The following is a 26,967-nucleotide window of genomic DNA, read 5'->3' as shown; positions in this document are numbered from 1 at the left end:
TGTGTGTCCAACTAGAGAATGTCCTGACATGACCTCCCTGTGTAAATAAGGGTGAACGTGCGTGTTTACATAACTCTCTATGTGCATGTTCTGATGTAGGCCTGCAAATGAATTAGAACAAGGTCCTGCTAGACCCTCCAGTTATGGACGGTGAATACAATGCTGTGGATACCATTTGAGACTTGAGTACAATGATGATAACCTGCATACATTAATCTTTACTCAGATTACCATAGATATAAAACAAAGATTATACTGTCATCAGATTCCACAATGGTAAATGATTAATGATTGATACTTCTAATTATAACTGTGATCATAAGAATACAAAATAAAATATCTCCTGGTCACACTTTGACAGTAAAAAACACAGTGAAATTGTATAACAAATTACAGCATTTTATTTTGACCAGATACATTTTACGGTAAATTCCTGGCAACCACAGCTGCCGGTATTTTACCGCTAAAAATACAGTACAATATGAGGAACATAAATGGTTTACCGTACATTTTACATTTGCAACCGCTAAATATAGAAAAATCTAAAGATGCTCATATACAACCAAGGTAGAGAATATTACTGATAAACAATGAGAAAATTTGACATACCATTTGAAAACAGACTAAACATATTATTTTCTCTATTCCTACAAAACAGCATAGATCTTGAGAATACAGCATGTGTCCATATATATGGCTGGTAATCCATGGAGGAATGAATAAACATGAAACAAAATATTACCTGCCCCTGACCTATCAACAGTAATGAGTCACTGGGTCCTGCCTTGGTGAAGGAAAGGACTCGGTGGAGTTTCTAATGCGCATGGTGTTGAAGATACAAGCTCTGCAGGAGTACTTCAATGTCCATCAGGAGTTCACTTTGGACTGGCAGGATCCCCTCTGCAGCAAAAAAAATGGACAAAGTTTGATCAGTGCTTGAGCAAAATGCACAGAAATGAACAAAACGTGCTGCCAAAACCAGATCTAATGATAAATGATTTCTTAAGTGTAAAATATACAGTTCTTAAAGGATAGCTATTGTCAAAATGCAACCTGGGCTGTTTTTTTCAGTTTTTTTTTTTTTTACTGTAAACGAGACAAACATATATCTAAAAGCATAATTACGACAAACAAGCCGTTTTTGAGATTGACCGTGATTTTGTTTTGTGGTCAATAGCCAGTGAATGGGAATACTAGGGGGCCGGGGCATAAATTTGAGCACATCAAAATCGATACAGTAAAAAAAAACAAAAAAAAAAAAACAGCCCAGGTTGCGTTTTGGCAATAGTTATACTTTAAATCTACTTATGTAAAAGTTATACATAGACAACGCAGCCCTAATCACAATCATAATTTGTTGGAAAACGTATTTAAGTTTCGTATTGATTTATCATAGAACTTGAAGTTAATGGCTGAATGCATGGTGATGAGACCTATCATTCAATCTACATTTTATAGCGTATGAAACTGCTCACCTGGACATGAACCTGAGCTCGGCTGATTAAGATTAGTGTCTCCTGTCCATCTTTCTTTAGCAAAACTTGAATAATACCACTGCTTACCTCTTATTGAATCTTTGGGTGCAGACTTAATTGAAGAGCCTCGTATAAACAGGCAGGGTGTGATGTTTAGGGAAGCCAAAGAATACAGCCGCCATCATTTCTGCCAGAAGACTCATTGGGTGCAACGAAGCTTTCATTGTGGACTGGCTAGATACCTTCTGCATTCAGAAGGAAAACAAGAAGGGCATACACCATAAACAATAATAACTGACAAAAATAATGAGACAAGAAATTAAAGTAACAAAATAAGTGCAAATCAAGTTTCCCTGTGTTACAGTGTAGCTGAATGTTTTTCAACAATTTGATTTACGGTAAAACACATACCAAATATTTCCAGCCAAGGTTTGTTTCAATCTTCAGCATTTTTTTCCTGCCATTGTCTTGAAACTGTTTCATCTGTCTCTCTCATTTGATGCTGTTTACAAAAACAAAACAGCAATATTGTAAAGGGAAAAAGGAAAATTAATTTAATGGAAAAAAAAAGGTTAGGACCTGAAATCTCACCATTTCCTGAGAGTCACAGGTCCTTTGAGTATCCTTATGGTTTCTGCTCAAATTCAGTGTCTGAAAAGGGCAGGAACAAAACAAACCTTTTTAATCATAATAAAGACAAAATAAGATTTAGAGACAGACGACAAAGAAATGTGTAAAATATCTTCTTGAATCTGTTTACTTTACTAACCTTGAAAGAGACTCTTGGGTCTTAGCTGTGCCACCACCCTTAAACCTTAAAACAGATGGAGATGATATGCTGGCCTGGCTTGAAATTTCCATATTTGGTGCTGTAAAACAATATCACAAACAATAGATTAATTGTACTTTTTGGACCTTGGCCAAAGCATAATAGAAAAAACAGAAAGTCCTTCATGGCTATTGTGCAATGAAATCATAATACTTACTGGTTTGTTTCTCAGATGTCTCCACTCCTAATGATTGTAGTGCCTCCAGTACAATTTCAAGGATTGAGGCAGACAGGTCCGGCAGCACCTTAGTAATGGAACTCCTTATGCTGCCCCCCATTTCCAAGATGTCTGATAAAAGAATGTGAATAAAGGTCAATTTACACCAAGTGGTACCTTTGGTCTTAAAATATGAAGCTGATCTTGCTTGATACTACACTTTTATACAGTGTTTCGTAAGTACCAAACTAACAGCACCATTATTGTGACAGCACACTGTGTTTCAGTGGAACCATTTGGTACCCATACTTCATGTAAGATGTTAATGGATAGAAATCAATTAAGTCAATGGGTTTTGACCAAAAAAATCATTTTATTTAAAACAGCTTACTATCACTTATGTCACACAGAACATCAGCAGGAGGCTCAGTAGAGGGCTCTTCTGATTTCTGCCACAGATCAGACTCTAGCAGACATCTCAAAGTCTCTCTTAAAGGCACATAATAGGCAAACCTATCTTTTCTGTTTTCATCTCTCCCTAAAAATATTTTCTTTGGTTCCGCATAGTTGAAGGCTTTTTTAAAGATCTGAGCTCTGGAGTGCACTGTCCTCAATGGCCCGGTATGACATGCAGAAAAAAGATCATAGCTTTTGACAGACTCACAGACTTTGTTGATGTCCTCCTCTGATAATGATGTGTCATCTTTTAACAGTGATGCAAGTTTACCCAAACTGTATGTCTGTCCCAACTCATGCATGTTCTGCATTTCCTCTACAATGTTCTGTATGGTTGAAGCAGGCAGTAGAAACTGACCCTGCAATTTTAAGTAGAATAGTGAAACGTTTCTCAGAAAAAGATCACAGAATTCAGGGGGCATTTCCATGTTATCTTCATGTGTAATAGACTGTGCAGCAGGCTCGGAAATCAAGGGTACAAAGTCATCTGATGTGGTTGGAACAGATGATGATTGACATGCAGACTCTCTATATAAATCACCAATGCTGCTGTCTGAAAACTCTGTGTTTACGTGACATGTGAGCAGTAAAAGATGATTTAACTCTAAAGGTATTTGTGCATCCTCTTACTGGACAAGTGACCACGTGTCCTTCCACAATATGGCTCTTCAGATGAGCTATTAACTCTTTAGAGTTCTGACACTGACGTTCACACATCGCCATTGCACATGTAAACGAAGAAACCACCACCACACCAGTGACATGGGTGGGGGCAGTGTCTTCGGTAAAAATGAGCCTTAAACGCGCCATACCTGGTGTATGTCTGCTTGCAGCCTTCTTCAATACACCGAAAGAAACAACGTGGCTCATTCCGATGCAGTTTACAATGAAGCACGTAGCCCCTTGATGACTGAACTACCTTACCACAGAAATTACACGTTAACATAACTCCATGTACTTTGGTAATTCCTCCCTAGCGAATTAAGCACGCCATATACAGAAACTAATCCAGAGCAATGCTTCCCTCGCAACAGTAATGCTAACTCAACTCACAAATGCTAACTAAATTCACAACCTCACTCATAAAAAACGAACTGCTAAAATCATCTATAAACGCTGGGCTGGTGGATTTTTATAACAGAGATAACTTGAAGTTGCATGTACTCACCTCACCTCGAACTAATTGTAAGCTGCCAGGATGTCTACAAATTCCGAAGATGCTGTGGTCCAAGCAGCAATAAATGGCGCTAATATACGAGTTCAAAACTGTGTCCGTTAGCGAAGCCAACTTGAGTCTCCTGCATGAAAAAAAGAGCGGTTGGCACACAGCTCAGCAGCGCGCCGCGCTATTGGTCATTTTCAGGTGACGTCATCCCGCAATGTAACGTCGCTCTTTGTTTCTTTAGGAGGTTCGAATTTGATCAGAAGTCACGTCTGCAGACCGCTGCAGCCACGTCTTACCTTGCTTCCCCTTTTTTTGGTGAAATGGTTCGCTCATACTGCACAATGTTGCTACCAGATTTTTTTTCTCTGCAATTCGAACGTAAAACGTCTGTACACAGTTTACCAGCAGTTTAGCTACCAATCAACAGCGATCACACAAATTCAAAATTTAAGGCCGACCCACTTAAGGTGGTCTGATAATATGGCGTGAAACACAACAACATAAAGTTGTTTTAAAATAATAATTAAAAAAGATTATTGAAATCAATTTTATTCACAACCATAAACTTTATTTTTAACATCTTCTTTTGCTGTTGATTTTTTTATCAGAAGGTTAACAATGATATACTGCAGGCCTAACTTTTAATCTGTATATCAGTATCTGAATTTTAAAATAAAAAAATACTATCAGTTTTATTATCTTTCACTGCTGATATTTGCTTTTTTTTTAATGGTATGTACTGGTTGTATTATTATGGTGGACCCTATTTTTTAACATCTTGTTTCTGTAAAAATGAATGTTTTTGTTTGCTTAAAAATCTACAGCTTTATACTGTGAATTCCAATGTGCACAACCCCAAAAGATGTAGTTTTACTCAAATAATACCGTAAAATCTAAGTTTTTCAGACATTTTCAACATTACAATATGTAATTGTAAAATGTATGCATATTTATTTGTTTTCACAGAAAATATTTATAATTTCAACATTTTATTACAGTAAAAAACAAAGTTTTATCCAGTCTCACAATTAACGGTTATTCAATCTATTTAATACAGTAAAAGGAAGTTTTTGGTTTTACGCTCCATTACCGTTGGAATTTGACGGTGTTTTGCTGTATATTTTACTGACTTTTTTTACAGTGTGCCTTCCATCGTTCTTTCCTTTGTGACAATGCATGTGATCCTTCCTTCCATCCTTCTTTCCTTTGTGACAATGCTTGTGATCCTTCCTTCCATCCTTCTTTCCTTTGTGACAATGCATGTGATCCTTCCTTCCATCCTTCTTTCCTTTGTAACAATGCATGTGATCCTTCCCTCCTTCTTTCCTTTGTGACAAAGCTTGTGATCCTTCCTTCCATCCTTCTTTCCTTTGTGACAATGCTTGTGATCCTTCCTTCGATCCTTCTTTCCTTTGTAACAATGCATGTGATCCTTCCTTCCTTCTTTCCTTTGTGACAAAGCTTGTGATCCTTCCTTCCATCCTTCTTTCCTTTGTGACAATGCTTGTGATCCTTCCTTCCATCCTTCTTTCCTTTGTGACAATGCTTGTGATCTTTCCTTCCATCCTTCTTTCCTTTGTGACAATGCATGTGATCCTTCCTTCCATCCTTCTTTCCTTTGTGACAATGCATGTGATCCTTCCATCCATCCTTCTTTCCTTTGTGACAAAGCTTGTGATCCTTCCTTCCATCCTTCTTTCCTTTGTGACAATGCTTGTGATCTTTCCTTCCATCCTTCTTTCCTTTGTTTAGTTTTAGTTTTCAGATTTATTTGTCATATGCAAGTTAGCACAGGGTCAACATTGCAATTAAATGTGTTTGACGAGCAGCAGTCACTCAGCAGCATGCACAGTAGGAGAAAATATATTAAAATAAAATAAAATAATAAAGAAATTAGAAAAATAGCAAGGAGCAAAATATTAGAGAGACATGGTAAAAGAGAAAAGATGACTGAATATATATGTATCTATAAATATAAATATATGTACATTAGTGATTAAATAAGAAAATCTTGAAAAGAAATATGACGGGAGGGCAGATGGGATATTGCACAGGAATGAGCAGCAGAAAATTAAAGTATTGCACTTGTGACAATGCTTGTGATCTTTCCTTCCTTCCATCCTTCTTTCCTTTGTGACAAAGCTTGTGATCCTTCCTTCCATCCTTCTTTCCTTTGTGACAATGCATGTGATCCTTCCTTCCATCCTTCTTTCCTTTGTAACAATGCATGTGATCCTTCCTTCCATCCTTCTTTCCTTTGTGACAATGCATGTGATCCTTCCTTCCATCCTTCTTTCCTTTGTGACAATGCATGTGATCCTTCCTTCCACCCTTCTTTCCTTTGTGACAATGCATGTGATCCTTCCTTCCATCCTTCTTTCCTTTGTGACAAAGCTTGTGATCCTTCCTTCCATCCTTCTTTCCTTAGTTTAGTTTTAGTTTTCAGATTTATTTGTCATATGCAAGTTAGCACAGGGTCAACAGTGCAATTAAATGTGTTTGACGAGCAGCAGTCACTCAGCAGCATGCACAGTAGGAGAAAATATATTAAAATAAAATAAAATAATAAAGAAAATAGAAAAATAGCAAGGAGCAAAATATTAGAGAGACATGGTAAAAGAGAAAAGATGACTGAATATAGATGTATCTATAAATATAAATATATGTACATTAGTGATTAAATAAGAAAATCTTCAAAAGAAATATGACGGGAGGGCAGATGGGATATTGCACAGGAATGAGCAGCAGAAAATTAAAGTATTGCACTTGTGACAAAGCTTGTGATCTTTCCTTCCTTCCATCCTTCTTTCCTTTGTGACAAAGCTTGTGATCCTTCCTTCCTTCCTTCCATCCTTCTTTCCTTTGTGACATTGCATGTGATCCTTCCTTCCATCCTTCTTTCCTTTGTGACAAAGCTTGTGATCCTTCCTTCCATCCTTCTTTCCTTTGTGACAAAGCTTGTGATCCATCCTTCCATCCTTCTTTCCTTTGTGACAATGCATGTGATCCTTCCTTCCATCCTTCTTTCCTTTGTGACAATGCATGTGATTCTTCCTTCCATCCTTCTTTCCTTTGTGACATTGCATGTCATCCTGCCTTCCATCGTTCTTTCCTTTGTGACAATGCATGTGATCCTTCCTTCCATCCTTCTTTCCTTTGTGACAATGCATGTGATTCTTCCTTCCATCCTTCTTTCCTTTGGGACATTGCATGTCATCCTGCCTTCCATCGTTCTTTCCTTTGTGACAATGCATGTGATCCTTCCTTCCATCCTTCTTTCCTTTGTGACAATGCTTGTGATCCTTCCTTCCATCCTTCTTTCCTTTGTGACAATGCATGTGATCCTTCCTTCCATCCTTCTTTCCTTTGTGACAATGCATGTGATTCTTCCTTCCATCCTTCTTTCCTTTGTGACATTGCATGTCATCCTTCCTTCCATCCTTCTTTCCTTTGTGACAATGCTTGTGATCCTTCCTTCCATCCTTCTTTCCTTTGTGACAATGCTTGTGATCCTTCCTTCCATCCTTCTTTCCTTTGTGACAATGCATGTGATTCTTCCTTCCATCCTTCTTTCCTTTGTGACATTGCATGTCATCCTGCCTTCCATCGTTCTTTCCTTTGTGACAATGCATGTGATCCTTCCTTCCATCCTTCTTTCCTTTCTGACAATGCATGTGATTCTTCCTTCCATCCTTCTTTCCTTTGTGACAATGCTTGTGATCCTTCCTTCGATCCTTCTTTCCTTTGTAACAATGCATGTGATCCTTCCTTCCTTCTTTCCTTTGTGACAAAGCTTGTGATCCTTCCTTCCATCCTTCTTTCCTTTGTGACAATGCTTGTGATCCTTCCTTCCATCCTTCTTTCCTTTGTGACAATGCTTGTGATCTTTCCTTCCATCCTTCTTTCCTTTGTGACAATGCATGTGATCCTTCCTTCCATCCTTCTTTCCTTTGTGACAATGCATGTGATCCTTCCATCCATCCTTCTTTCCTTTGTGACAAAGCTTGTGATCCTTCCTTCCATCCTTCTTTCCTTTGTGACAATGCTTGTGATCTTTCCTTCCATCCTTCTTTCCTTTGTTTAGTTTTAGTTTTCAGATTTATTTGTCATATGCAAGTTAGCACAGGGTCAACATTGCAATTAAATGTGTTTGACGAGCAGCAGTCACTCAGCAGCATGCACAGTAGGAGAAAATATATTAAAATAAAATAAAATAATAAAGAAATTAGAAAAATAGCAAGGAGCAAAATATTAGAGAGACATGGTAAAAGAGAAAAGATGACTGAATATATATGTATCTATAAATATAAATATATGTACATTAGTGATTAAATAAGAAAATCTTGAAAAGAAATATGACGGGAGGGCAGATGGGATATTGCACAGGAATGAGCAGCAGAAAATTAAAGTATTGCACTTGTGACAATGCTTGTGATCTTTCCTTCCTTCCATCCTTCTTTCCTTTGTGACAAAGCTTGTGATCCTTCCTTCCATCCTTCTTTCCTTTGTGACAATGCATGTGATCCTTCCTTCCATCCTTCTTTCCTTTGTAACAATGCATGTGATCCTTCCTTCCATCCTTCTTTCCTTTGTGACAATGCATGTGATCCTTCCTTCCATCCTTCTTTCCTTTGTGACAATGCATGTGATCCTTCCTTCCACCCTTCTTTCCTTTGTGACAATGCATGTGATCCTTCCTTCCATCCTTCTTTCCTTTGTGACAAAGCTTGTGATCCTTCCTTCCATCCTTCTTTCCTTAGTTTAGTTTTAGTTTTCAGATTTATTTGTCATATGCAAGTTAGCACAGGGTCAACAGTGCAATTAAATGTGTTTGACGAGCAGCAGTCACTCAGCAGCATGCACAGTAGGAGAAAATATATTAAAATAAAATAAAATAATAAAGAAAATAGAAAAATAGCAAGGAGCAAAATATTAGAGAGACATGGTAAAAGAGAAAAGATGACTGAATATAGATGTATCTATAAATATAAATATATGTACATTAGTGATTAAATAAGAAAATCTTCAAAAGAAATATGACGGGAGGGCAGATGGGATATTGCACAGGAATGAGCAGCAGAAAATTAAAGTATTGCACTTGTGACAAAGCTTGTGATCTTTCCTTCCTTCCATCCTTCTTTCCTTTGTGACAAAGCTTGTGATCCTTCCTTCCTTCCTTCCATCCTTCTTTCCTTTGTGACATTGCATGTGATCCTTCCTTCCATCCTTCTTTCCTTTGTGACAAAGCTTGTGATCCTTCCTTCCATCCTTCTTTCCTTTGTGACAAAGCTTGTGATCCATCCTTCCATCCTTCTTTCCTTTGTGACAATGCATGTGATCCTTCCTTCCATCCTTCTTTCCTTTGTGACAATGCATGTGATTCTTCCTTCCATCCTTCTTTCCTTTGTGACATTGCATGTCATCCTGCCTTCCATCGTTCTTTCCTTTGTGACAATGCATGTGATCCTTCCTTCCATCCTTCTTTCCTTTGTGACAATGCATGTGATTCTTCCTTCCATCCTTCTTTCCTTTGGGACATTGCATGTCATCCTGCCTTCCATCGTTCTTTCCTTTGTGACAATGCATGTGATCCTTCCTTCCATCCTTCTTTCCTTTGTGACAATGCTTGTGATCCTTCCTTCCATCCTTCTTTCCTTTGTGACAATGCATGTGATCCTTCCTTCCATCCTTCTTTCCTTTGTGACAATGCATGTGATTCTTCCTTCCATCCTTCTTTCCTTTGTGACATTGCATGTCATCCTTCCTTCCATCCTTCTTTCCTTTGTGACAATGCTTGTGATCCTTCCTTCCATCCTTCTTTCCTTTGTGACAATGCTTGTGATCCTTCCTTCCATCCTTCTTTCCTTTGTGACAATGCATGTGATTCTTCCTTCCATCCTTCTTTCCTTTGTGACATTGCATGTCATCCTGCCTTCCATCGTTCTTTCCTTTGTGACAATGCATGTGATCCTTCCTTCCATCCTTCTTTCCTTTCTGACAATGCATGTGATTCTTCCTTCCATCCTTCTTTCCTTTGTGACATTGCATGTCATCCTGCCTTCCATCGTTCTTTCCTTTGTGACAATGCATGTGATCCTTCCTTCCATCCTTCTTTCCTTTGTGACAATGCATGTGATTCTTCCTTCCATCCTTCTTTCCTTTGTGACAATGCTTGTGATCCTTCCTTCCTTCCATCCTTCTTTCCTTTGTGACAATGCATGTGATCCTTCCATCCATCCTTCTTTCCTTTGTGACAAAGCTTGTGATCTTTCCTCCCATCCTTCTTTCCTTTGTGACAAAGCTTGTGATCCTTCCTTCCATCCTTCTTTCCTTTGTGACAAAGCTTGTGATCTTTCCTTCCATCCTTCTTTCCTTAGTTTAGTTTCAGTTTTCAGATTTATTTGTCATATGCAAGTTAGCACAGGGTCAACATTGCAATTAAATATGTTTGACGAGCAGCAGTCACTCAGCAGCATGCACAGTAGGAGAAAATATATTAAAATAAAATAAAACAATAAAGAAAATAGAAAAATAGTAAGGAGCAAAATATTAGAGAGACATGGTAAAAGAGAAAAGATGACTGAATATATATGTATCTATAAATATAAATATATGTACATTAGTGATTAAATAAGAAAATCTTGAAAAGAAATATGACGGGAGGGCAGATGGGATATTGCACAGGAATGAGCAGCAGAAAATTAAAGTATTGCACTTGTGACAAAGCTTGTGATCTTTCCTTCCTTCCATCCTTCTTTCCTTTGTGACAAAGCTTGTGATCCTTCCTTCCATCCTTCTTTCCTTTGTGACAATGCTTGTGATCCTTCCTTCCATCCTTCTTTCCTTTGTGACAATGCTTGTGATCCTTCCTTCCATGCTTCTTTCCTTTGTGACAATGCATGTGATCCTTCCTTCCATCCTTCTTTCCTTTGTGACAATGCATGTGATCCTTCCTTCCATCCTTCTTTCCTTTGTGACAATGCATGTGATTCTTCCTTCCATCCTTCTTTCCTTTGTGACAATGCTTGTGATCCTTCCTTCCATCCTTCTTTCCTTTGTGACAAAGCTTGTGATCCTTCCTTCCATCCTTCTTTCCTTTGTGACAAAGCTTGTGATCCTTCCTTCCATCCTTCTTTCCTTTGTGACAATGCATGTGATCCTTCCTTCCATCCTTCTTTCCTTTGTGACAAAGCTTGTGATCCATCCTTCCATCCTTCTTTCCTTTGTGACAATGCATGTAATCCTTCCTTCCATCCTTCTTTCCTTTGTGACAATGCTTGTGATCCTTCCTTCCATCCTTCTTTCCTTTGTAACAATGCATGTGATCCTTCCTTCCATCCTTCTTTCCTTTGTGACAATGCATGTGATCCTTCCTTCCATCCTTCTTTCCTTTGTGACAATGCATGTGATCCTTCCTTCCACCCTTCTTTCCTTTGTGACAATGCATGTGATCCTTCCTTCCATCCTTCTTTCCTTTGTGACAAAGCTTGTGATCCTTCCTTCCATCCTTCTTTCCTTAGTTTAGTTTTAGTTTTCAGATTTATTTGTCATATGCAAGTTAGCACAGGGTCAACATTGCAATTAAATGTGTTTGACGAGCAGCAGTCACTCAGCAGCATGCACAGTAGGAGAAAATATATTAAAATAAAATAAGATAATAAAGAAAATAGAAAAATAGCAAGGAACAAAATATTAGAGAGACATGGTAAAAGAGAAAAGATGACTGAATATATATGTACCTATAAATATAAATATATGTACATTAGTGATTAAATAAGAAAATCTTGAAAAGAAATATGACGGGAGGGCAGATGGGATATTGCACAGGAATGAGCAGCAGAAAATTAAAGTATTGCACTTGTGACAAAGCTTGTGATCTTTCCTTCCTTCCATCCTTCTTTCCTTTGTGACAAAGCTTGTGATCCTTACTTCCTTCCTTCCATCCTTCTTTCCTTTGTGACAAAGCTTGTGATCCTTCCTTCCTTCCTTCCATCCATCCTTCTTTCCTTTGTGACATTGCATGTGATCCTTCCTTCCATCCTTCTTTCCTTTGTGACAAAGCTTGTGATCCTTCCTTCCATCCTTCTTTCCTTTGTGACAAAGCTTGTGATCCATCCTTCCATCCTTCTTTCCTTTGTGACAATGCATGTGATCCTTCCTTCCATCCTTCTTTCCTTTGTGACAATGCATGTGATTCTTCCTTCCATCCTTCTTTCCTTTATGACATTGCATGTCATCCTGCCTTCCATCGTTCTTTCCTTTGTGACAATGCATGTGATCCTTCCTTCCATCCTTCTTTCCTTTGTGACAATGCATGTGATTCTTCCTTCCATCCTTCTTTCCTTTGTGACATTGCATGTCATCCTGCCTTCCATCGTTCTTTCCTTTGTGACAATGCATGTGATCCTTCCTTCCATCCTTCTTTCCTTTGTGACAATGCATGTGATCCTTCCTTCCATCCTTCTTTCCTTTGTGACAATGCATGTGATTCTTCCTTCCATCCTTCTTTCCTTTGTGACATTGCATGTCATCCTGCCTTCCATCGTTCTTTCCTTTGTGACAATGCATGTGATCCTTCCTTCCATCCTTCTTTCCTTTGTGACAATGCTTGTGATCCTTCCTTCCATCCTTCTTTCCTTTGTGACAATGCTTGTGATCCTTCCTTCCGTCCTTCTTTCCTTTGTGACAATGCATGTGATTCTTCCTTCCATCCTTCTTTCCTTTGTGACAATGAATGTGATCCTTCCTTCCATCCTTCTTTCCTTTGTGACAATGCATGTGATTCTTCCTTCCATCCTTCTTTCCTTTGTGACATTGCATGTCATCCTGCCTTCCATCGTTCTTTCCTTTGTGACAATGCATGTGATCCTTCCTTCCATCCTTCTTTCCTTTGTGACAATGCATGTGATTCTTCATTCTATCCTTCTTTCCTTTGTGACAATGCTTGTGATCCTTCCTTCCTTCCATCCTTCTTTCCTTTGTGACAATGCATGTGATCCTTCCATCCATCCTTCTTTCCTTTGTGACAAAGCTTGTGATCTTTCCTCCCATCCTTCTTTCCTTTGTGACAAAGCTTGTGATCCTTCCTTCCATCCTTCTTTCCTTTGTGACAAAGCTTGTGATCTTTCCTTCCATCCTTCTTTCCTTAGTTTAGTTTCAGTTTTCAGATTTATTTGTCATATGCAAGTTAGCACAGGGTCAACATTGCAATTAAATGTGTTTGACGAGCAGCAGTCACTCAGCAGCATGCACAGTAGGAGAAAATATAATAAAATAAAATAAAACAATAAAGAAAATAGAAAAATAGTAAGGAGCAAAATATTAGAGAGACATGGTAAAAGAGAAAAGATGACTGAATATATATGTATCTATAAATATAAATATATGTACATTAGTGATTAAATAAGAAAATCTTGAAAAGAAATATGACGGGAGGGCAGATGGGATATTGCACAGGAATGAGCAGCAGAAAATTAAAGTATTGCACTTGTGACAAAGCTTGTGATCTTTCCTTCCTTCCATCCTTCTTTCCTTTGTGACAAAGCTTGTGATCCTTCCTTCCATCCTTCTTTCCTTTGTGACAATGCTTGTGATCCTTCCTTCCATCCTTCTTTCCTTTGTGACAATGCTTGTGATCCTTCCTTCCATCCTTCTTTCCTTTGTGACAATGCATGTGATCCTTCCTTCCATCCTTCTTTCCTTTGTGACAATGCATGTGATCCTTCCTTCCATCCTTCTTTCCTTTGTGACAATGCATGTGATTCTTCCTTCCATCCTTCTTTCCTTTGTGACAATGCTTGTGATCCTTCCTTCCATCCTTCTTTCCTTTGTGACAAAGCCTGTGATCCTTCCTTCCATCCTTCTTTCCTTTGTGACAAAGCTTGTGATCCTTCCTTCCATCCTTCTTTCCTTTGTGACAAAGCTTGTGATCCATCCTTCCATCCTTCTTTCCTTTGTGACAATGCATGTGATCCTTCCTTCCATCCTTCTTTCCTTAGTTTAGTTTCAGTTTTCAGATTTATTTGTCATATGCAAGTTAGCACAGGGTCAACATTGCAATTAAATGTGTTTGACGAGCAGCAGTCACTCAGCAGCATGCACAGTAGGAGAAAATATAATAAAATAAAATAAAACAATAAAGAAAATAGAAAAATAGTAAGGAGCAAAATATTAGAGAGACATGGTAAAAGAGAAAAGATGACTGAATATATATGTATCTATAAATATAAATATATGTACATTAGTGATTAAATAAGAAAATCTTGAAAAGAAATATGACGGGAGGGCAGATGGGATATTGCACAGGAATGAGCAGCAGAAAATTAAAGTATTGCACTTGTGACAAAGCTTGTGATCTTTCCTTCCTTCCATCCTTCTTTCCTTTGTGACAAAGCTTGTGATCCTTCCTTCCATCCTTCTTTCCTTTGTGACAATGCTTGTGATCCTTCCTTCCATCCTTCTTTCCTTTGTGACAATGCTTGTGATCCTTCCTTCCATCCTTCTTTCCTTTGTGACAATGCATGTGATCCTTCCTTCCATCCTTCTTTCCTTTGTGACAATGCATGTGATACTTCCTTCCATCCTTCTTTCCTTTGTGACAATGCATGTGATTCTTCCTTCCATCCTTCTTTCCTTTGTGACAATGCTTGTGATCCTTCCTTCCATCCTTCTTTCCTTTGTGACAAAGCCTGTGATCCTTCCTTCCATCCTTCTTTCCTTTGTGACAAAGCTTGTGATCCTTCCTTCCATCCTTCTTTCCTTTGTGACAAAGCTTGTGATCCATCCTTCCATCCTTCTTTCCTTTGTGACAATGCATGTGATCCTTCCTTCCATCCTTCTTTCCTTTGTGACAAAGCTTGTGATCCTTCCTTCCATCCTTCTTTCCTTTGTGACAAAGCTTGTGATCCATCCTTCCATCCTTCTTTCCTTTGTGACAATGCATGTGATCCTTCCTTCCATCCTTCTTTCCTTTGTGACAATGCATGTGATCCTTCCTTCCATCCTTCTTTCCTTTGTGACAATGCATGTGATTCTTCCTTCCATCCTTCTTTCCTTTGTGACATTGCATGTCATCCTGCCTTCCATCGTTCTTTCCTTTGTGACAATGCAAGTGATCCTTCTTTCCATCCTTCTTTCCTTTGTGACAATGCTTGTGATCCTTCCTTCCATCCTTCTTTCCTTTGTGAAAATGCATGTGATCCTTCCTTCCATCCTTCTTTCCTTTGTGACAATGCATGTGATTCTTCCTTCCATCCTTCTTACCTTTGTGACATTGCATGTCATCCTGCCTTCCATCATTCTTTCCTTTGTGACAATGCATGTGATCCTTCCTTCCATCCTTCTTTCCTTTGTGACAATGCTTGTGATCCTTCCTTCCATCCTTCTTTCCTTTGTGACAATGCATGTGATTCTTCCTTCCATCCTTCTTTCCTTTGTGACATTGCATGTCATCCTGCCTTCCATCGTTCTTTCCTTTGTGACAATGCATGTGATCCTTCCTTCCATCCTTCTTTCCTTTGTGACAATGCATGTGATTGTTCCTTCCATCGTTCTTTCCTTTGTGACATTGCATGTCATCCTGCCTTCCATCCTTCTTTCCTTTGCTACAATGCATGTGATCCTTCCTTCCTTCCATCCTTCTTTCCTTTGTGACAAAGCTTGTGATCCTTCCTTCCTTCCTTCCATCCTTCTTTCCTTTGTGACATTGCATGTGATCCTTCCTTCCATCCTTCTTTCCTTTGTGACAAAGCTTGTGATCCTTCCTTCCATCCTTCTTTCCTTTGTGACAAAGCTTGTGATCCATCCTTCCATCCTTCTTTCCTTTGTGACAATGCATGTGATCCTTCCTTCCATCCTTCTTTCCTTTGTGACAATGCATGTGATTCTTCCTTCCATCCTTCTTTCCTTTGTGACATTGCTTGTGATCCTTCCTTCCATCCTTCTTTCCTTTGTGACATTGCATGTGATCCTTCCTTCCATCCTTCTTTCCTTTGTGACATTGCTTGTGATCCTTCCTTCCATCCTTCTTTCCTTTGTGACAATGCATGTGATCCTTCCTTCCATCCTTCTTTCCTTTGTGACAATGCTTGTGATTCTTCCTTCCATCCTTCTTTCCTTTGTGACATTGCATGTCATCCTGCCTTCCATCGTTCTTTCCTTTGTGACAATGCATGTGATCCTTCCTTCCATCCTTCTTTCCTTTGTGACAATACTTGTGATCCTTCCTTCCATCCTTCTTTCCTTTGTGACAATGCTTGTTATCCTTCCTTCCATCCTTCTTTCCTTTGTGACAATGCATGTGATTCTTCCTTCCATCCTTCTTTCCTTTGTGACATTGCATGTGATCCTTCCTTCCATCCTTCTTTCCTTTGTGACAATGCTTGTGATCCTTCCTTCCATCCTTCTTTCCTTTGTGACAATGCTTGTGATCCTTCCTTCCTTCCATCGTTCTTTCCTTTGTGACAATGCATGTGATCCTTCCATCCATCCTTCTTTCCTTTGTGACAAAGCTTGTGATCTTTCCTTCCATCCTTCTTTCCTTAGTTTAGTTTCAGTTTTCAGATTTATTTGTCATATGCAAGTTAGCACAGGGTCAACATTGCAATTAAATGTGTTTGACGAGCAGCAGTCACTCAGCAGCATGCACAGTAGGAGAAAATATATTAAAATAAAATAAAACAATAAAGAAAATAGAAAAATAGTAAGGAGCAAAATATTAGAGAGACATGGTAAAAGAGAAAAGATGACTGAATATATATGTATCTATACATATAAATCTATGTACATTAGTGAGTAAATAAGAAAATCTTGAAAAGAAATATGACGGGAGGGCAGATGGGATATTGCACAGGAATGAGCAGCAGAAAATTAAAGTATTGCACTTGTGACAAAGCTTGTGATCTTTCCTTCCTTCCATCCTTCTTTCCTTTGTGACAAAGCTTGTGATCCTTCCTTCCTTCCTTCCATCCTTCTTTCCTTTGTGACAAAGCTTGTGATCCTTCCTTCCTTCCTTCCATCCTTCTTTCCTTTGTGACATTGCATGTGATCCTTCCTTCCATCCTTCTTTCCTTTGTGACAAAGCTTGTGATCCTTCCTTCCATCCTTCTTTCCTTTGTGACAATGCTTGTGATCCTTCCTTCCATCCTTCTTTCCTTTGTGACAATGCTTGTGATCCTTCCTTCCATCCTTCTTTCCTTTGTGACAATGCTTGTGATCCTTCCTTCCATCCTTCTTTCCTTTGTGACAATGCATGTGATCCTTCCTTCCATCCTTCTTTCCTTTGTGACAATGCATGTGATTCTTCCTTCCATCCTTCTTTCCTTTGTGACATTGCATGTCATCCTGCCTTCCATCGTTCTTTCCTTTGTGACAATGCATGTGATCCTTCCTTCCATCCTTCTTTCCTTTGTGACAATGCTTGTGATCCTTCCTTCCATCCTTCTTTCCTTTGTGACAATTTATGTGATCCTTCCTTCCATCCTTCTTTCCTTTGTGACAATGCATGTGATTCTTCCTTCCATCCTTCTTTCCTTTGTGACATTGCATGTCATCCTGCCTTCCATCGTTCTTTCCTTTGTGACAATGCATGTGATTCTTCCTTCCATCCTTCTTTCCTTTGTGACATTGCATGTCATCCTGCCTTCCATCCTTCTTTCCTTTGTGACAATGCTTGTGATCCTTCCTCCATCCTTCTTTCCTTTGTGACAATGCTTGTGATCCTTCCTTCCATCCTTCTTTCCTTTGTGACAATGCATGTGATTCTTCCTTCCATCCTTCTTTCCTTTGTGACATTGCATGTCATCCTGCCTTCCATCGTTCTTTCCTTTGTGACAATGCATGTGATCCTTCCTTCCATCCTTCTTTCCTTTGTGACAATGCATGTGATTCTTCCTTCCATCCTTCTTTCCTTTGTGACATTGCATGTCATCCTGCCTTCCATCGTTCTTTCCTTTGTGACAATGCATGTGATCCTTCCTTCCATCCTTCTTTCCTTTGTGACAATGCTTGTGATCCTTCCTTCCTTCCATCCTTCTTTCCTTTGTGACAATGCATGTGATCCTTCCATCCATCCTTCTTTCCTTTGTGACAAAGCTTGTGATCTTTCCTCCCATCCTTCTTTCCTTTGTGACAAAGCTTGTGATCCTTCCTTCCATCCTTCTTTCCTTTGTGACAAAGCTTGTGATCTTTCCTTCCATCCTTCTTTCCTTAGTTTAGTTTCAGTTTTCAGATTTATTTGTCATATGCAAGTTAGCACAGGGTCAACATTGCAATTAAATGTGTTTGACGAGCAGCAGTCACTCAGCAGCATGCACAGTAGGAGAAAATATATTAAAATAAAATAAAATAATAAAGAAAATAGAAAAATAGTAAGGAGCAAAATATTAGAGAGACATGGTAAAAGAGAAAATATGACTGAATATATATGTATCTATAAATATAAATATATGTACATTAGTGATTAAATAAGAAAATCTTGAAAAGAAATATGAATGGAGGGCAGATGGGATATTGCACAGGAATGAGCAGCAGAAAATTAAAGTATTGCACTTGTGACAAAGCTTGTGATCTTTCCTTCCTTCCATCCTTCTTTCCTTTGTGACAAAGCTTGTGATCCTTCCTTCCATCCTTCTTTCCTTTGTGACAATGCATGTCATCCTTCCTTCCATCCTTCTTTCCTTTGTGACAATGCATGTGATCCTTCCTTCCACCCTTCTTTCCTTTGTGACAATGCATGTGATCCTTCCTTCCATCCTTCTTTCCTTTGTGACAATGCATGTGATCCTTCCTTCCATCCTTCTTTCTTTTGTAACAATGCATGTGATCCTTCCTTCCATCCTTCTTTCCTTTGTGACAATGCATGTGATCCTTCCTTCCATCCTTCTTTCCTTTGTGACAATGCATGTGATCCTTCCTTCCACCCTTCTTTCCTTTGTGACAATGCATGTGATCCTTCCTTCCATCCTTCTTTCCTTTGTGACAATGCTTGTGATCCTTCCTTCCATCCTTCTTTCCTTAGTTTAGTTTTAGTTTTCAGATTTATTTGTCATATGCAAGTTAGCACAGGGTCAACATTGCAATTAAATGTGTTTGACGAGAAGCAGTCACTCAGCAGCATGCACAGTAGGAGAAAATATATTAAAATAAAATAAAATAATAAAGAAAATAGAAAAATAGCAAGGAGCAAAATATTAGAGAGACATGGTAAAAGAGAAAAGATGACTGAATATATATGTATCTATAAATATAAATATATGTACATTAGTGATTAAATAAGAAAATCTTGAAAAGAAATATGACGGGAGGGCAGATGGGATATTGCACAGGAATGAGCAGCAGAAAATTAAAGTATTGCACTTGTGACAAAGCTTGTGATCTTTCCTTCCTTCCATCCTTTTTTCCTTTGTGACAAAGCTTGTGATCCTTCTTTCCATCCTTCTTTCCTTTGTGACAATGCTTGTGATCCTTCCTTCCATCCTTCTTTCCTTTGTGACAATGCATGTCATCCTTCCTTCCATCATTCTTTCCTTTGTGACAATGCATGTAATCCTTCCTTCCATCCTTCTTTCCTTTGTGACAATGCTTGTGATCCTTCCTTCCATCCTTCTTTCTTTTGTAACAATGCATGTGATCCTTCCTTCCATCCTTCTTTCCTTTGTGACAATGCATGTGATCCTTCCTTCCATCCTTCTTTCCTTTGTGACAATGCATGTGATCCTTCCTTCCATCCTTCTTTCCTTTGTGACAATGCTTGTGATCCTTCCTTCCATCCTTCTTTCCTTTGTGACAATTTATGTGATCCTTCCTTCCATCCTTCTTTCCTTTGTGACAATGCATGTGATTCTTCCTTCCATCCTTCTTTCCTTTGTGACATTGCATGTCATCCTGCCTTCCATCGTTCTTTCCTTTGTGACAATGCATGTGATTCTTCCTTCCATCCTTCTTTCCTTTGTGACATTGCATGTCATCCTGCCTTCCATCCTTCTTTCCTTTGTGACAATGCTTGTGATCCTTCCTCCATCCTTCTTTCCTTTGTGACAATGCTTGTGATCCTTCCTTCCATCCTTCTTTCCTTTGTGACAATGCATGTGATTCTTCCTTCCATCCTTCTTTCCTTTGTGACATTGCATGTCATCCTGCCTTCCATCGTTCTTTCCTTTGTGACAATGCATGTGATCCTTCCTTCCATCCTTCTTTCCTTTGTGACAATGCATGTGATTCTTCCTTCCATCCTTCTTTCCTTTGTGACATTGCATGTCATCCTGCCTTCCATCGTTCTTTCCTTTGTGACAATGCATGTGATCCTTCCTTCCATCCTTCTTTCCTTTGTGACAATGCTTGTGATCCTTCCTTCCTTCCATCCTTCTTTCCTTTGTGACAATGCATGTGATCCTTCCATCCATCCTTCTTTCCTTTGTGACAAAGCTTGTGATCTTTCCTCCCATCCTTCTTTCCTTTGTGACAAAGCTTGTGATCCTTCCTTCCATCCTTCTTTCCTTTGTGACAAAGCTTGTGATCTTTCCTTCCATCCTTCTTTCCTTAGTTTAGTTTCAGTTTTCAGATTTATTTGTCATATGCAAGTTAGCACAGGGTCAACATTGCAATTAAATGTGTTTGACGAGCAGCAGTCACTCAGCAGCATGCACAGTAGGAGAAAATATATTAAAATAAAATAAAATAATAAAGAAAATAGAAAAATAGTAAGGAGCAAAATATTAGAGAGACATGGTAAAAGAGAAAATATGACTGAATATATATGTATCTATAAATATAAATATATGTACATTAGTGATTAAATAAGAAAATCTTGAAAAGAAATATGAATGGAGGGCAGATGGGATATTGCACAGGAATGAGCAGCAGAAAATTAAAGTATTGCACTTGTGACAAAGCTTGTGATCTTTCCTTCCTTCCATCCTTCTTTCCTTTGTGACAAAGCTTGTGATCCTTCCTTCCATCCTTCTTTCCTTTGTGACAATGCATGTCATCCTTCCTTCCATCCTTCTTTCCTTTGTGACAATGCATGTCATCCTTCCTTCCATCCTTCTTTCCTTTGTGACAAAGCTTGTGATCCTTCCTTCCATCCTTCTTTCCTTTGTGACAAAGCTTGTGATCCTTCCTTCCATCCTTCTTTCCTTTGTGACAATGCATGTCATCCTTCCTTCCATCGTTCTTTCCTTTGTGACAATGCATGTGATCCTTCCTTCCATCCTTCTTTCCTTTGTGACAATGCATGTGATTCTTCCTTCCATCCTTCTTTCCTTTGTGACATTGCATGTCATCCTGCCTTCCATCGTTCTTTCCTTTGTGACAATGCATGTGATCCTTCCTTCCATCCTTCTTTCCTTTGTGACAATGCATGTGATTCTTCCTTCCATCCTTCTTTCCTTTGTGACATTGCATGTCATCCTGCCTTCCATCGTTCTTTCGTTTGTGACAATGCTTGTGATCCTTCCTTCCTTCCATCCTTCTTTCCTTTGTGACAATGCATGTGATCCTTCCATCCATCCTTCTTTCCTTTGTGACAAAGCTTGTGATCTTTCCTCCCATCCTTCTTTCCTTTGTGACAAAGCTTGTGATCCTTCCTTCCATCCTTCTTTCCTTTGTGACAAAGCTTGTGATCTTTCCTTCCATCCTTCTTTCCTTAGTTTAGTTTCAGTTTTCAGATTTATTTGTCATATGCAAGTTAGCACAGGGTCAACATTGCAATTAAATGTGTTTGACGAGCAGCAGTCACTCAGCAGCATGCACAGTAGGAGAAAATATATTAAAATAAAATAAAATAATAAAGAAAATAGAAAAATAGCAAGGAGCAAAATATTAGAGAGACATGGTAAAAGAGAAAAGATGACTGAATATATATGTATCTATAAATATAAATATATGTACATTAGTGATTAAATAAGAAAATCTTGAAAAGAAATATGACGGGAGGGCAGATGGGATATTGCACAGGAATGAGCAGCAGAAAATTAAAGTATTGCACTTGTGACAATGCTTGTGATCTTTCCTTCCTTCCATCCTTCTTTCCTTTGTGACAAAGCTTGTGATCCTTCCTTCCATCCTTCTTTCCTTTGTGACAATGCTTGTGATCCTTCCTTCCATCCTTCTTTCCTTTGTGACAATGCATGTGATCCTTCCTTCGATCCTTCTTTCCTTTGTGACAATGCATGTGATCCTTCCTTCCATCCTTCTTTCCTTTGTGACAATGCATGTAATCCTTCCTTCCATCCTTCTTTCCTTTGTGACAATGCTTGTGATCCTTCCTTCCATCCTTCTTTCTTTTGTAACAATGCATGTGATCCTTCCTTCCATCCTTCTTTCCTTTGTGACAATGCATGTGATCCTTCCTTCCATCCTTCTTTCCTTTGTGACAATGGATGTGATCCTTCCTTCCACCCTTCTTTCCTTTGTGACAATGCATGTGATCCTTCCTTCCATCCTTCTTTCCTTTGTGACAATGCATGTGATCCTTCCTTCCATCCTTCTTTCTTTTGTAACAATGCATGTGATCCTTCCTTCCATCCTTCTTTCCTTTGTGACAATGCATGTGATCCTTCCTTCCATCCTTCTTTCCTTTGTGACAATGCATGTGATCCTTCCTTCCACCCTTCTTTCCTTTGTGACAATGCATGTGATCCTTCCTTCCATCCTTCTTTCCTTTGTGACAATGCTTGTGATCCTTCCTTCCATCCTTCTTTCCTTAGTTTAGTTTTAGTTTTCAGATTTATTTGTCATATGCAAGTTAGCACAGGGTCAACATTGCAATTAAATGTGTTTGACGAGAAGCAGTCACTCAGCAGCATGCACAGTAGGAGAAAATATATTAAAATAAAATAAAATAATAAAGAAAATAGAAAAATAGCAAGGAGCAAAATATTAGAGAGACATGGTAAAAGAGAAAAGATGACTGAATATATATGTATCTATAAATATAAATATATGTACATTAGTGATTAAATAAGAAAATCTTGAAAAGAAATATGACGGGAGGGCAGATGGGATATTGCACAGGAATGAGCAGCAGAAAATTAAAGTATTGCACTTGTGACAAAGCTTGTGATCTTTCCTTCCTTCCATCCTTCTTTCCTTTGTGACAAAGCTTGTGATCCTTCCTTCCATCCTTCTTTCCTTTGTGACAATGCATGTCATCCTTCCTTCCATCCTTCTTTCCTTTGTGACAATGCATGTGATCCTTCCTTCCATCCTTCTTTCCTTTGTGACAAAGCTTGTGATCCTTCCTTCCATCCTTCTTTCCTTTGTCACAAAGCTTGTGATCCTTCCTTCCATCCTTCTTTCCTTTGTGACAATGCATGTCATCCTTCCTTCCATCCTTCTTTCCTTTGTGACAATGCATGTCATCCTTCCTTCCATCCTTCTTTCCTTTGTGACAAAGCTTGTGATCCTTCCTTCGATCCTTCTTTCCTTTGTGACAAAGCTTGTGATCCTTCCTTCCATCCTTCTTTCCTTTGTGACAATGCATGTGATCCTTCCTTCGATCCTTCTTTCCTTTGTGACAATGCATGTCATCCTTCCTTCCATCCTTCTTTCCTTTGTGACAATGCATGTGATCCTTCCTTCCATCCTTCTTTCCTTTGTGACAAAGCTTGTGATCCTTCCTTCCATTCTTCTTTCCTTTGTGACAAAGCTTGTGATCCTTCCTTCCATCCTTCTTTCCTTTGTGACAATGCATGTGATCCTTCCTTCCATCCTTCTTTCCTTTGTGACAAAGTTTGTGATCCTTCCTTCCATCCTTCTTTCCTTTGTGACAATGCTTGTGATCCTTCCTTCCATCCTTCTTTCCTTGGTGACAATGCATGTGATCCTTCCTTCCATCCTTCTTTCCTTTGTTTAGTTTTAGTGAGAAGGGTCTGGCTGCAGCCACTGTGGAGCTCCACAGTAGCCGGAAGCACGTGACCTCCACAGTAGCCGGAAGCACCTGACCTCCACAGTAGCCGTAAACACATGGATACCGTGGAAGTCTTGCAAGTTGATCGCAAAGGTTAGTTAAGTCTTTCTTATATAAATTTGCCGTTAGTGATTTCATAATTCTAGGAATTGTCTAGTTTTCTTACAATGATCATGTTGCCACTTTTTTTGCGTTACAACAACATTCCTCCTTATTTTAATGTTTTTTCATCGTGCTCCATGGCAGAGAAACACACAGATATGCTTTTTCCTGGGCCTGGTTTTAGTAAGAGAGCTGGATTAACGGCTTCTGTGGGCGAGAAGAAGCAAAAACCACATTTTGCATTAGAGTATGATTTATTGTTGGCGTCAGAGATGCAAAATAACGAATACTTCAATACTGTACTTAAGTAGAATTTTCTGGTATCTTTACTTTACTGCTGTACTTTTTTGTGCCTACTGTATACTTCTTTATACTTCTACTTCTCACATTTTAGCACGCGTATCTGTACTTTGTAATCCGTACATTTGTAAATCAGCACGCGTGCTTTGGACGCAAGATTACTTCAAAATTTTGTACATAAATTATATTTTAGACCCTGTACTTCTTACTTCGACTTGACTAAAAAGTCGAGCCAGTGCTTTCTAAACAGAGGTATCTAAACTGTAGTAAGGAACGTGTGTACTTGTGACACCTTTGGTTAGCGTCAACACTGCAAATTTCGTCACAAACAGATTTATATATTTATCAATACTTCTATTCGTCATTCTTTTCTGTACAGCTTTTTTATTGCCCAGATTTTAGTTAGCCTCTGTTCAATTGACTGTTATATGTCAATAGAAACATATCTCACAGATTAAAGTGTCTTTTAAAATATTTGGGTTTTTTTTTTCAAGAATTTTCTTCCCAAATCTATTACATGCCAAGTATAAATTGTTATTTCTGCTAAAACCTTAACTTAAATGTGTATATGGTGTTTATCTGTTTCTCTCTGTGTTTTAGATGCACACATCAATCTGGAATTCAGGCTTAAAGCCAGAATTGCAGGAATGCAACACGTGTTGCAGAGGACTCTTTCACTGCCCTCTGTGCCCCACTTTCAGCCCTACTGTCAGGGCAAAGATTGAGGAGCATCTAAGTGTGCATATAAAAAATGCTTTGCCTTTAAAAGGTATGTTTGTATTAAATATACTTTATAGTTATAAATATGCACTTTTTTAAGCACTTCTGCAGTATCTTTGTTGACTTAAAAGTTGCTGTTGATATTGTACAGTTCAGTGCATTCATCTGCAACAAAAATAGTGTTTTTATAAAATATATTTTTATTTACTTTTCACCACTTTTCTTGACATAACTTTTGTGATCCATACCATTTTGCTTTCATTATTGAGGTTGGCTTGGATGTTTTTGTTAACATGTACAATCTGATTGTTAGACAAATTGATTGCATTCTATACAACTACATTTAAATTACATCTGTTTGTTTGTTTGTTTTTTTCTCTTACAGATAAAATGATATGCCGGTGCAGGCAGCCTTGTAGGACAACAGGACACTTTCACTGCCCTGTCTGTAAGATTACAATCATACGGCGTGGGGATATGGCAAGGCATTTATTGTCTTGTCAGCATTCTTCAATGCCAAGTCAGCCACCATTATCAGGACTGCTCCCCGCTGAACTCTTCGAGGAGACCCGTCTCCCCCCCCCAAGGTTTTGTCTTCGGTATCTGAACCATTTTCTGAGTCTTTGTTAGAACATTCATAAGCTCTACCCTCTGTGTTCAATAAAACTGCAGCTGATGGAAAGTCCATGAAAATGACATGCCCTCACTGTGGCCTTACTCTTCGTAGCTCTGGCAAGCTATTTGCACACTGGAGAGAGGAAGCCAAAGCTGTGCTTGAAGGACAACACGTGCCCATTTTCAGACTGAAAAAGCGCAAGTTCCAGGAAGTCAGTCAGGTCAGTATTCACTTTAAACAGTAGTGTAATTACATGGTTAGTGACATTTGAATAACTGTTAAAAAACTGTTCTGCAACAGAGAAATAACTATGTTTTCATCCCCATTTGCCTGACACAGGAGCCAGCAGTTGTTGAAGATCTGCGTCCTGCTGTGCAGTGGGCTGTCCAAAATAAGGCACATGTAACAATGCCCAAATATCTGTCCTTAAATCAAGGGGACCAGCAGAGGGTCTTAAGAGACATGTCAGAGGAAGAAGACACTGGAGCAAGGGACTTGTTCCTCTTTGTTTTTCAGTTTGCAAAGGACATGGAGCTCTTTTTGAAAGCATGTGCTGATGATCAGGGGCTAAGGGTCAGTGCTATGTTTGACATGTAATGGACAAATGAAGGCACTGGCTGTGTTTGTTTAATATGTTGTTGTTGTTGTTGTTGTTGTTTTGTTTTTGCATAGTACAAAATTCCAATTAAACTTATTTCAAAATGTTGTTCACTTGATTCTGTGTCCATACTTATAATAAATGATTACAGTGAAACAGCATTAAATGTAAATGTAACAGCATTTTTTTAAACTTATAATTTCAAAATAAAAAGCTTATTGTTGATATTAACAGTAAAGAATTGTAATCAATAATATTTTTATACATTTTAAACATTAACACTCTGGGCTCTATCCTGGCTATCTGTGGACACTTCACTTATTCTTTTTTTTGACTACTGCACTGCAGTGGACCAAAACAATGACACGGGTTTGATCTTAAGGATCTAATAGTTATGTGTGTTGTGCATGACATTGCCACACAAATATGTATTTGCAAGATAGAGTAGAATAAATTATGACGCATGAAATATTACATAGGCTGCAGTGAATTTCTGTTGATACAGCCAATTGAGCTTTGAGTTTCCCAGTCAAACTTAGCTTTGAAGCACCTGCTAAAAACACTTTTACTCTTTTACATTTCATAACAAGACACCATAGCCAAAATATTAACAAAATATATATTATTAAAAAATTCAAAGCTG

At 38.6% G+C, this 26,967-nt stretch overlaps 2 long non-coding RNA genes across 3 annotated transcripts; one reads left to right on the top strand and one right to left on the bottom strand.

Moving 5' to 3' along the window:
• Positions 1 to 358: 358 nt before the first annotated feature.
• On the bottom strand, positions 359 to 4,732 carry LOC112431791 (uncharacterized). 2 transcript variants are annotated; one of them, XR_013098294.1, is made up of 8 exons: positions 4,379 to 4,732; positions 4,086 to 4,215; positions 2,462 to 2,593; positions 2,245 to 2,344; positions 2,067 to 2,126; positions 1,887 to 1,977; positions 1,563 to 1,720; positions 359 to 900 (listed from the first exon to the last, which is right to left on the bottom strand). It is a non-coding gene; the product is annotated as an uncharacterized LOC112431791 (long non-coding RNA). The 2 variants fall into 2 exon arrangements; XR_003022657.2 differs by having other exon boundaries at positions 4,086 to 4,732.
• A 20,300-nt stretch (positions 4,733 to 25,032) lies between these two features.
• LOC143418489 (uncharacterized) lies at positions 25,033 to 26,401 on the top strand. The gene is made up of 4 exons (XR_013098481.1): positions 25,033 to 25,159; positions 25,496 to 25,709; positions 25,838 to 25,946; positions 26,066 to 26,401. It is a non-coding gene; the product is annotated as an uncharacterized LOC143418489 (long non-coding RNA).
• Positions 26,402 to 26,967: the final 566 nt, after the last annotated feature.

This window comes from Maylandia zebra, linkage group LG4, assembly GCF_041146795.1.
Source record: "Maylandia zebra isolate NMK-2024a linkage group LG4, Mzebra_GT3a, whole genome shotgun sequence".
In the NCBI taxonomy this organism is placed as follows: domain Eukaryota; kingdom Metazoa; phylum Chordata; class Actinopteri; order Cichliformes; family Cichlidae; genus Maylandia; species Maylandia zebra.
Note: the sequence above shows the minus strand (reverse complement) of the source record. Positions and strands in the feature narration are given on the sequence as shown.